Source organism: Mustelus asterias, chromosome 7, assembly GCF_964213995.1.
Source record: "Mustelus asterias chromosome 7, sMusAst1.hap1.1, whole genome shotgun sequence".
Classification (NCBI taxonomy): domain Eukaryota; kingdom Metazoa; phylum Chordata; class Chondrichthyes; order Carcharhiniformes; family Triakidae; genus Mustelus; species Mustelus asterias.
In genome coordinates, this window is record NC_135807.1 from 123,882,731 (window position 1) to 123,894,288 (window position 11,558).

The window sequence follows — 11,558 nt, forward strand, 5'->3', positions numbered from 1 at the left end:
CCCCGTGACCCTACTTATTAACCCTGCTGATCCCCCTAAGGGGCAATTTAGCATGGCCAATCAACCTGACCCGCGCATCTTGTGACACAGATAAAAATCTCATAGTTTTGCATATTGTGAGGAAATATTATGCATGTTTCAAAGATGTCATCATCGACAGCTTTCCTGAAGGCAAAATTATTTTTATTTATAGATATTTCTGCTGAAATTCAGTTCACCACTCATATATCTCATGGCTGTCACAAAGCATGATGGGAAATCTAGTAGCTTGTGTAATGAGTTGGTAGGACATTTGTGATGGACTGAATGGCCTCTTCTCATCCTAGCCTTCATGCAAAAACCCTCACAGACTTTATGGGGGCAAATATCAGTCCAGATTCTCCTACTCAACTGCTATAATTTCATGGAAGGGCAATTGGAATCCTGAAAAAATGCTGTCTCTGTTTTTTTATATTATTGCAGTTCTATTTAGTACCTTTCCATTCATTCTTCTTTCAGAAACCAAGGGTGGAATTTTCCCGTCCCACTAAAGCAGGAATCGTAGTGGATGGGACAGAAAATGTGGCAGACCACTTCGAGGTCGGGTGGGAATTTCCAGCCTTGGAGAGCATGTGGCCAGAAAATCCTGCCTCTCATTTTTCCCAAAGAAATTCCACTAACTTTGGAGAATTAAGATTTGCAAGGCACAAGATGAATTCTGGGATTATGGGCAAACTGACAAAAAAAAATCAGCAAAATTCTAACTGATGCCGAAGAGTTCATCGCATTTGTTATCAACAGCTAGACAGTGATCTCAGAAAAGACCTGGAGCGGGAGTTTCCGCATCTCCTCCACCCCCATGACATTTTTTCCAGCGGGGGAGATAGTTCACCATTGGCCGCTGGCGGAATCTTGCAGTCCCACCAATGTCTACGTCATTTTGTGTGGCTCACCCCTCCTGACACTCGGGGTCATTCTCAGTAGGACCCAAAGATCTCGCTGGCGGGAAGGGTTGGAAATTCCCACCCTTGATTATATTTGTTATTTATTAAAGTTATGTAAAGAAATTACAGGTGAATTTTGCATATTTAATTCCACAGTCAGTTCCCCTTTGCTTTCTCCATGGCAACATCTTGGCCAATCAGAGTCAACCTGCCAACCAAACAGCACCCATGTAGTATAAATCACGATGGTCATTTGAAATTTTGCATTCTATCATTTGTCCGGATGAGCGCTGGATGAAAATCTTCAACAGCACGTCTCCCTTTTCAGTGATATTTAATCAAATATGGTGCAGTGAGATAATAAACCTGGACAGGACACATCTATGAGCTACAGTCACGTTTTAATTTGTTGTTTCTTTAATGCTGTTGACAACTAAGCCAATTTATATTCCATGAATCAGGGCTGGTCTTGATGGAAAACACTGGATAATGATCAACCAATAAACTAAAGGAAATCACAGGGAATGATTGTTTGAAATTGCACAGAATAAACAAAAACAGATGATGGATTATTATAATTACCAGATCTGATAGAGCACAGGGATAGCTTTGGTTTCCAACATTTATTTCTATATACTATGTTTTTTGGGCCCATTCAACTCGTAAGCTGGCCCTGCAGGTCTTCTGGAGTTAGAGCATCCTTTTGTTCTCAACTGAGAACTTGGCGTTGGGAGCTTGCCTAAGGGGCAGTGGGAAATCTGGCATATCACCAGCCCTGAAAGAGACAAGGACTGCCCCATTAAACTCAAGTAATAGTGCGGAGGCAAATTCGTCTTCAACCTTTATAACTTCACTTTCCATCCACTGATCTTTGGCAGCCATTTTGGGCCCAAATAAATGGGTCGTGCAAACCAGCAGATGGAAAAATAAATGTTTTAAAATACATTTAAATGCTTTTAGACACATTCTATGGAAAACTGGAATGGAGATTGCATTGTGCATGGATCAGGTGCAAATACTGCGAAAGGGATTCATTTCACCATTTTCTGTTTGCAGAACTAAATTCATCAGGTTTATTGAATTTGTAATAAGAACATAAGAACATAAGAAATAGGAGCAGGAGTAGGCCATCTAGCCCCTCGAGCCTGCCCCGCCATTCAATAAGATCATGGCTGATCTGACGTGGATCAGTACCACTTACCCGCCTGATCCCCATAACCCTTAATTCCCTTACCGATCAGGAATCCATCCATCCGCGCTTTAAACATATTCAGCGAGGTAGCCTCCACCACCTCAGTGGGCAGAGAATTCCAGAGATTCACCACCCTCTGGGAGAAGAAGTTCCTCCTCAACTCTGTCTTAAACCGACCCCCCTTTATTTTGAGGCTGTGTCCTCTAGTTTTATCTTCCTTACTAAGTGGAAAGAATCTCTCCGCCTCCACCCTATCCAGCCCCCGCATTATCTTATAAGTCTCCATAAGATCCCCCCTCATCCTTCTAAACTCCAACGAGTACAAACCCAATCTCCTCAGCCTCTCCTCATAATCCAAACCCCTCATCTCCGGTATCAACCTGGTGAACCTTCTCTGCACTCCCTCCAATGCCAATATATCCTTCCTCATATAAGGGGACCAATACTGCACACAGTATTCCAGCTGCGGCCTCACCAATGCCCTGTACAGGTGCATCAAGACATCCCTGCTTTTATATTCTATCCCCCTCGCAATATAGGCCAACATCCCATTTGCCTTCTTGATCACCTGTTGTACCTGCAGACTGGGCTTTTGCGTATCATGCACAAGGACCCCCAGGTCCCTTTGCACGGTAGCATGTTTTAATTTGTTTCCATTGAGATAGTAATCCCATTTGTTATTATTTCCTCCAAAGTGTATAACCTCGCATTTCTCATTGATACTGAATCTTGGGGTGGGGGAGGCAGAGGGGGGGGAAGGTTAGTGTAGTGGAAATGGAACCATAGAAAAGTTACAGAGCTGAAGCAGGCCATGCGGCCCATCTTGTCCACACCAGCCCAAGGATACCCAGGATCCCTTCCTAATCCCACATTCCTGCACCCGGCCCATAGCCGCGTAGCTTACAGCACAGAAGGTACAGATCCAGGTACTTTTTAAAAGAGTTTAGGGTCTCTGCCTCCATCACCAACTCAGGCAGTGAATTCCACACACCCACTACCCTTTATATTAAAAATGTTTTTCCTCATGTCCCCTCTACACCTTCTGCCACTTATGTTGAATATGTCCCCTGGTTCTAGAATTCTCCGTAAGAGTTTTAACAACACTAGGTTAAAGTCCAACAGGTTTATTTGGTAGCAAACACCATTAGCTTTCGGAGCGCTGCTCCTTCGTCAGATGGAGTGGAAATCTGCTCTCAAACATCTGCTCTCAGATTTCCACTCCATCTGACGAAGGAGCAGCACTCCGAAAGCTAATGGTATTTGCTACCAAATAAACCTGTTGGACTTTAACCTGGTGTTGTTAAAACTCTTACTGTGTTTACCCCAGTCCAACGCCGGCATCTCCACATCTAGAATTCTTCTCCAAGGGAAAACAATTTTATCCAGTCCGCTCTATAACGCCACCCCATAATTTTGCACACTTCAATCAAGTCACCCCCTCAGCCTTCTTTGTTCCAAGGAAAATAACCCCAACCTATCCAATCTCTCCTCGTAGCCACACTTTTCCAGCCCTGACTATATTCTTGTAAACCTTGTCTGCAGTTTCTCCAGAGCAATTAGGTTCTTCCTGTATTGTGGCGACCAGAATGTCTTTTTATAATTCATCCAAGGGATTTGGGTGCTGTTGGCTAGGCCAGCATTTATTGCCCATCCATAACTGCCTTTGAGAAGGCGGTGGTGAGCTGCTTTCTGTGGGCGAAAACTGGGTGACGCCCACATCTCATGAAAAAATAAAAATAAATGGCAGGAGTGAAGAGTTTTAATCTGCCTCATTCATTGCTTAGCTCTGTCACTTGCAGGTCATGTTCGCTATTTGGCATGTACACAGTCTCATTTTTAGGAATGTCTAGTGCTGCACTGGGCATGGTCTCCTGCATTGTTCCAGGGTTGATTCCCTGGTTTGATGGTAATGGTCGAGTGGGGGATGTGTCGGGCCATGAGGTTACAGATTGTAATTGAATAGAAATTCTGGTGCTGATAGCCCACATCATCTTGTGGATACCCCGTTGCTGGATATGTCCTGAATCTATCCCATTTAGCACAATGAACGGGATCCTCAGTGTGAAGGTGGGACTTTGTTTCCAAGATGTTTGTACGGTGGTCAATCCTATTCACAGGACAGATGCAGCTGTGAAAGGTAGGTTGATGAAGACAAGATCAGATAGATTTCCATTTTGCCATTTCCCTTACCACCATCCCTCACCTCACCACGCTAGCAGTTATGGACTTCAGGATTCTGCCAGCTCCGACAGTCGTGGTACTATCGAGCCACTCTTGGTGATGAACATTGAGATTCCCCACCAGGGCAACTTCTGTCCCATTGCCACCCTCAGTCCTTCCATCAACTGGTGTTCAACATGGAGGCGCACTGATTTATCGGTAAAGATGTGGAGGGAGGGGTGCGATATGAGCTAATCGTAGAATCATAGAATCCCTCCAGTGCAGAAGGAGGCCATTCGGCCCATCAAGTTTGCACCGACCACAATCCCACCCAGCCCCTATTCCCAAAATGCCACACATTTACCCTGCTAACCCCCCTAACGCTAATGGACAATTTAGCATGGCCAATCAACCTAACCCATACACCTTTGGAGTGTGGGAGGAAACCGGAGCACCCGGAGGAAACCCACACAGACATGGGGAGAATGTGCAAACTCCACACAAACAGTGACCCAAGACCGGAATTGAACCTGGGTCCCTGGCGCTGTGAGGCAGCAGTGCTAACCACTGTGCCACCGTGATGCTGTATTTGTTAATAATGACTATTGAAGACAACAAAGATTTCTTTAAATAAAAAAAATGTTCTGTACCCAATACCCTCCCAACAATGAGCGGGTATTTACTTATCTGATCAGCGTCAGAAATAAAGATTGTAATCTGGAAAGAAGGTTTGAGGCAAAATATTCACGTGAGTCAGGGAAATGCACTTAAAATGAAGGTTGTTGTTCTGTGCTGCAGTAAAAATAAAACTGTGGGGGCGATTCTCCCAAAAATGCTGAATTGATGGAAAAACTATTCTAGATCGCGACTGATTTTTCAGTTCAGCTTCTCACCTGAATCTCCGCACTCTGTGCACTGCAGAGGTCCCAATCGGGAACCTCATTAAAAACCCAGGGGGGTGGGGCCTATTCACACCAGAGTTTGACAGTTCTAGAACTCTGCGCATGCGCAGTGGCCCCGATCTGTCAGACTCTCCGTTTGCTGGCCGTCCGATTGCTGGCCAGCCCGGGACCCCCACAGTGCTGCTCCTCCAGCACCCCCCGCGGCACAATTGCGGCACCACAACAATTCCCGGGCCAGCCCTGACCCCGTCCGCCCTGGAGCGCCCTGATGTCCAGCCCTTACCCCCAGCGGAGGCGGGGTCTCCCGCTAGTTCCCCTGGGGAGCTACTCTAACCCCGCCGGAGTGAAGTACTCCTGGCGGGATGGGAATTACTATCAGGCCCGGCACGTTCCATTCCAAGCCCAATAATCACATGCAAAATATATTTAATCTACATTAAAAAAAAGATTCAAATGACTTACCTCTCTTTCCGCCGGTTACCAGCGTGGCATCGACTGCGACTGTTCTCTGGCTCTGGGAGACGCGCATGCGTTCCCGGCGCATGCCCAAATCCCGGAAAAAGGTTGAAACGCGATTCTCCTGACCGGAACCGCCAGAAAAGTTGCGGGTCGCGATGGGAGAATCGAGCCCTGTATTACAAGAAGAGTTGAACAGTGAGAGTGTCTGAGAAAGTATCCAAGAGGCAAAAAGCAGACTGAAGATTTGAATTAGTAGGCTGATGAGATACACAGATACCAATAATCTATCTCCTCACAATAATTTTACAGTCGCCATTTGCGCTATCAGATGAAGGCAAGAATAACAAATGCCACACTGACATATTAACGAGGAGGCTTGTTTGATTCAGATATTGTCATATTTCTGTTTAAAAGCCACGCCATTGGAGAATGACAGCGGGTTCCTAGCAGCCGTTGCTATGCGCTGGCTGCTACTTGTTAATAGGCAAATGAAAAGTGTTCATATTTTACACTGGCTTTACTCAGATTATAAGGATTAGATTCTTCTTCCTTTTCTTTCCGTACCTAATGGTGCACTAAGGCAGATTTGTGTCTGTTTCTATAACTAGTAATTCCTGAAACAGGTCACCAGTCTGACACCCCCCACCCCCCCCCCCCCCTTGTCCAACCCGAACCCCTCTCCATTCCGCCCCCACCCCTCTGCGCCGATCCTCACATGCTGTTCTACCCCACCCCCGTTCCAAGCCTCCCTCTGACTCTGACCACACCCCTCTGGTCCAGGACAACTACACCCCCCCCCCCCGCCCCCCCCCCCCCCCCCCCCCCCCGCATGGGGCAAAATAGAACCGTGAACAAACTCCGCCTCCCACAACTTGTTTAAGAATTGCCCAGTCAAAACCACGAACTGCTCCGTTCTGTTCCTGAAGGTAGAATGTCTTTCCCCAAAGCACCGTTCGAGATTGTTATAAAGAGATGATCATTTAGGCCTTTCCAGGGCCCTAATGGGAAGATAATTCCTAGCTAACCTCCATGAGTCATCAAAACATTTTGCTCAATTAAAATTGAAACCCAAAATTACTTGAAGTATGAATTAGGAATTGCAGAATAAGCAAGGGAGGTCTTGTGGCTCAGTGGGTAGAGTTCCTGCCTCTGAGCCAGAAGCTCCAGGTTCGAGTCCCCCCTCAAGAATGACAGCCAAGGGAAGGTGCGTTCATAACACGGCCAAACAAGTTGATTATCAACCTACAAAATCCTTCCAACATGTCAATGGCTGGCGGTAAGAGTGGAAGAGAAACCTAGTCAGCTATGTTTGATGAGGAGTGACACCCTTCAATCTATAAGCCCTGCATGACATACTAGGATTATAGAATCCCTACAGTACAGAAGGAGACCATTCAGCCCATCGAGTCTGCGCTGACCACAATCCCACCCAGACTCCATTCCCATAACCCCAAACATTTACCCTGCTAATCCCCCTGACACTAGGGTCAATTTAGCATGGCCAATCAACCTAACCTGCCCATCTTTGGAAGTGGGAGGAAACCCATGCAGACACAGGGAGAAAGTGCAAGCTCCGTACAGACAGTGACCCGAGGCCGGAATTGAACCCAGGTCCCTGGCGCTGTGAGGCAGCAGTGCTAACCACTGTACCGCCCTCTAGTGACTGGAGACCTGTTCCAGGAAAATCCTCACTATGGGAAGAGTTGAAAGTCTGTGTTGTGAACCACTAGGTGTGGGAAGAGAAACAAGTGCAAATAATAAACAGAACATTACTAATGATCCTCTACTTGTGGTTAAGTATTGGAGCCCTCAGATTGCATCTACCTTTACACAGGATGCTGCCAATGTTTTAATCTGAGTTGCTTCCGAAGGGGACTATTTTAAATTGTTTCATTTCACTTCCTTTTCAGTGAGTTTAGTTCAACAAATGATTACTGGAACTTTGAATGTGGCTAATTTGATTACATTTATAATAAACAAAATGTTCAACAAGGAGTAGAGCAGGCTTAATTATGGGCGGCACGGTAGCACAGTGGTTAGCACTGCTGCTTCACAGCTCCAGGGTCCTGGATTCGATTCCCGGCTCGGGTCACTGTCTGTGTGGAGTTTGCACATTCTCCTCGTGTCTGCGTGGGTTTCCTCCGGGTGCTCCGGTTTCCTCCCACAGTCCAAAGATGTGCGGGTTAGGTTGATTGGCCAGGTTAAAAATTGCCCCTTAGAGTCCTGAAATGCGTAGGTTAAAAGGGATTAGCGGGTAAATATGTGGGAGTAGGGCCTGGGTGGGATTGTGGTCGGTGCAGACTTGATGGGCCGAATGGCCTCCTTCTGCACTGTAGGGTTTCTATGATTCTATGATTCTATGAATTGATGATGCAAGAAAGAATTGGAAAGGGTCCAAAGATAACACGGACCTTAATTGCAGGTTTGACTCAATGAGCTAATCGGGCTTTTCACATTCCTAACCTTGGTCTCACCTTGGCAAAGTGTTGCATTGTTTCTCGAAAGAAGATGATTCACAATGGAGGTGAAAATGACTTCTGAATCCAATTATGGGAATTGCTCCAAACTTTGACTCAAACTAAGGAGAGGTTCGTATGCCAACATGTTTAATATTCCAAAATCTTTATTCTGAATCAAGATATGTTGGTCTCTATTATTTCATTTTCTGCTTGGTTTCAGCTTATTTATTACAGAGGCTTTGAACCAAATCTAACTCATTTCCAGACTTTGGGCCCGATTTTACCATCAAGTTGGGCCCATTTTTGGGCGTGAAAACTTGGTAAAGTCAGGCGTGAGGCGAGTAGCGCGATCCGGTTCCCCCTTTACCAAAGCCCGAAAATGGCCGCGATCGGGACTGCACCCGAAACGGGCGCAACGGCAATTTAAATGCATTTGCATTCATTTAAATTGACTTAGTGGGCTGCATGTCCAACCTTAGTGGCACTTCCCCCTTTACCGCTGTATTCGCCCATCCAGAATCGGCACGAAACAGACATGCTCCATTAAAGTCCGATTCAGGCGCTCCAGTTAGTGAGGAGGTACGTGCGGAGCGTCCGACGGCTCTCTGCTTGAAATCGGTGATGGGGCGGGAGGGGCGGTGGTGGAGATGGGATCCACTGCCACTCTGCCTGAGATCGATGAGGGGGAAGAGGGGAGGGGCCCACGATCAGTCTGGGTGGCGGGGAGGTCGGGGGATAAGGGGGTCAGCAAAGTTGTGGGGGTGGGGCAATGTCTGTGGGGGCCAGCGGGAGGCATTATCTGGCCCAGGAGGGATGTGGCAGGGGAGCCACATTCTATTATTTTATTCTGCGTATGCACAGTTGGAGGCGCCTATCGGAGCTGCAGGATTTCGGGCGCGTTAAACCCCACCCACAGGCCTCTGCAGCGCAATTCGGAATCGCTGATATTTTTTCAGGCAGAGTGCGTATGGGGGCGCTGGAGAACGGGTCTAAAAGTCGAATCTGAAACACTCCCAGTTTCAAGTCTGCCCAGCACTTAGAATCAAAATGGTAAAATAGGGTCCTTTGAGTATGAAAGAACTCCTAAACATTTAGACAACATAGCTACAGAAATAGACCATTCATCCCCTCGAGATCGAGCCGCCATTTATTTAGATCATGGCTGTGTGTATCTTAATTCCAAATTTTCTTTTATCCTTTCATGGACTTGGACGTCACAGGCTAGGCCGTTTATTACCCATTTCTAATTGCCCTTGAGAAGATGGTGGTGAGCTGCCTTTATGAACCACTGCAGTCCATGTGGTGTGGCTACCCCCACAGGGCTGTTAGGGAGGGAGCTCCAGGATTTGGACCCAGTAACAGTGAAGGAATAGTGATGGAGGGAGTGAATGTAGAGGATGGTGGGAGAGATGCCAATCATGCAAGCTGCTTTGTCCTGGATGGTGTGGAGCCTCTTGAGAATCACTGGGGCTGCTCTCATCCAGACAAATGGAGAATATTCTATCACACTCCTGGCTTGTGCCTTGTAGATTTGGACAGGCTTTGGGGAGTCAGGAGGTGTGTTACTCACCACAGACTTCTCAGCCTCTGACCTTTTCTTGTAGCCATGGTATTTATATGACTGGCCAAACTCAGGTTACAGTCAATGGTAAGCCCCAGTATATTGATAGTGGGGAATTCAGCGATGGTAGTGCCATTGAATGTCATGGGGAGATGGTTGGATTCCCTCTTATTGGAGATGGCCATTGCCTGGCACTTGTGTGGCATGAATACTACTTGCTGCTTGTCAGCTCAAGCCTGGATATTGTCCAGGTCTTGCTGCTTGTGGACATGGACTGCTTTAGTATCTGAGATGTTGTGAATGGTGCTGAACATTAGCGAACATGCCCACTTCTGACCTTAAGATGTAAGGAAGGTCATTGATGAAGCAGCTGAAGGTAGTTGGGCCTTGGACATTACCCTGAGAAATCCTGTACTCCTGGAACTGAGATGACTGACCCCCAGCAACCACAACTAACTTTCCCTTATGCTAAAAAGCCAGCTTCACTCCTTTACCCAAACACTTCTGCTTAATAATGGTCTATTAATTAAACCAGTCAATTTAAAACAGGCAAGATTGCATGACTGGTAGGCAGTGTGCTCCTTAAGGTTACTGCCCAGGTGGCAAAGTTGGAAGTTACCCCAAAGGAGTCAGAGGAATACTAGGTTATGGTTGAGTTCAAAGTATGTCAGAGAGAATTGGATTTATCATGCATGTGAATACAAATATATTCAAAATTAAAATTAAATTGTAATAGGCTAAAATATCCTGCAATTACCATAATTCCAGATTATCAATGACAAGTTACGTTTTCACAGGGAACTTTTTGTCAAATACATTTCTTGAATTCTGTTACAAAAACCTGAAAAATGTTCTTCATTCTTTCATTCCCTCACATTACACGCTATGGGCCCGATTTTACCATTTTCATTCTCAGTGCTAAATCTGGGCGTAATGCAGATCCGACTTAGAAACCTGCTTTCAGGCGCCCCCATACGTACTCAGCCATCTCCAGTCCCACTTGCACTGTGGGTGGGGCTTAGCGCAGCCGGAACGATCGGAGCTCTGAACTGCGCATGCGCAGTTGGAAAAAAAATTTGAAAAAGCGCGCCCGTGTCAGATCGCTCCCGAGCCGCAGAAAGCGGAGAAAGCGGCCCGGGAGTGACAAGTGGGAGCGATGGTGCGCACACACATCACTGTCCCCCTTATCCACCCTCCCGCTACCCACACACATCACTGTCCCCCTTATCCACCCCCCCGCTACCCACACACATCACTGTCCCCCTTATCCACCTCCCCACTACCCACACACATCACTGTCCCCCTTATCCGCCCCACCCTGCTACCCACACACATCACTGTCCCCCTTATCCAACCCCCCACTACCCACACACATCACTGTCCCCCTTATCCACCTCCCCACTACCCACACACATCACTTTCCCCCTTATCCACCCCCCCGCTACCCACACACATCACTGTCCCCCTTATCCACCTCCCCACTACCCACACACATCACTGTCCCCCTTATCCACCCCCCCGCTACCCACACACATCACTGTCCCCCTTATCCACCTCCCCACTACCCACACACATCACTGTCCCCCTTATCCACCTCCCCACTACCCACACACATCACTGTCCCCCTTATCCGCCCCCCCCCCGCTACCCACACACATCACTGTCCCCCTTATCCACCCCCCCGCTACCCACACACATCACTGTCCCCCTTATCAACTCCCCCGCTACCCACACACATCACTGTCCCCTTGTCAACCCCCCCACTACCCACACACATCGCTGTCCCCCTTATCAAACCCCCCCCGCTACCCACACACATCACTGTCCCCCTTATCCACCCCCCCCCCACTACCCACATACATCACTGTCCCCCTTATCCACACCCCCACTACCCAGACCGAT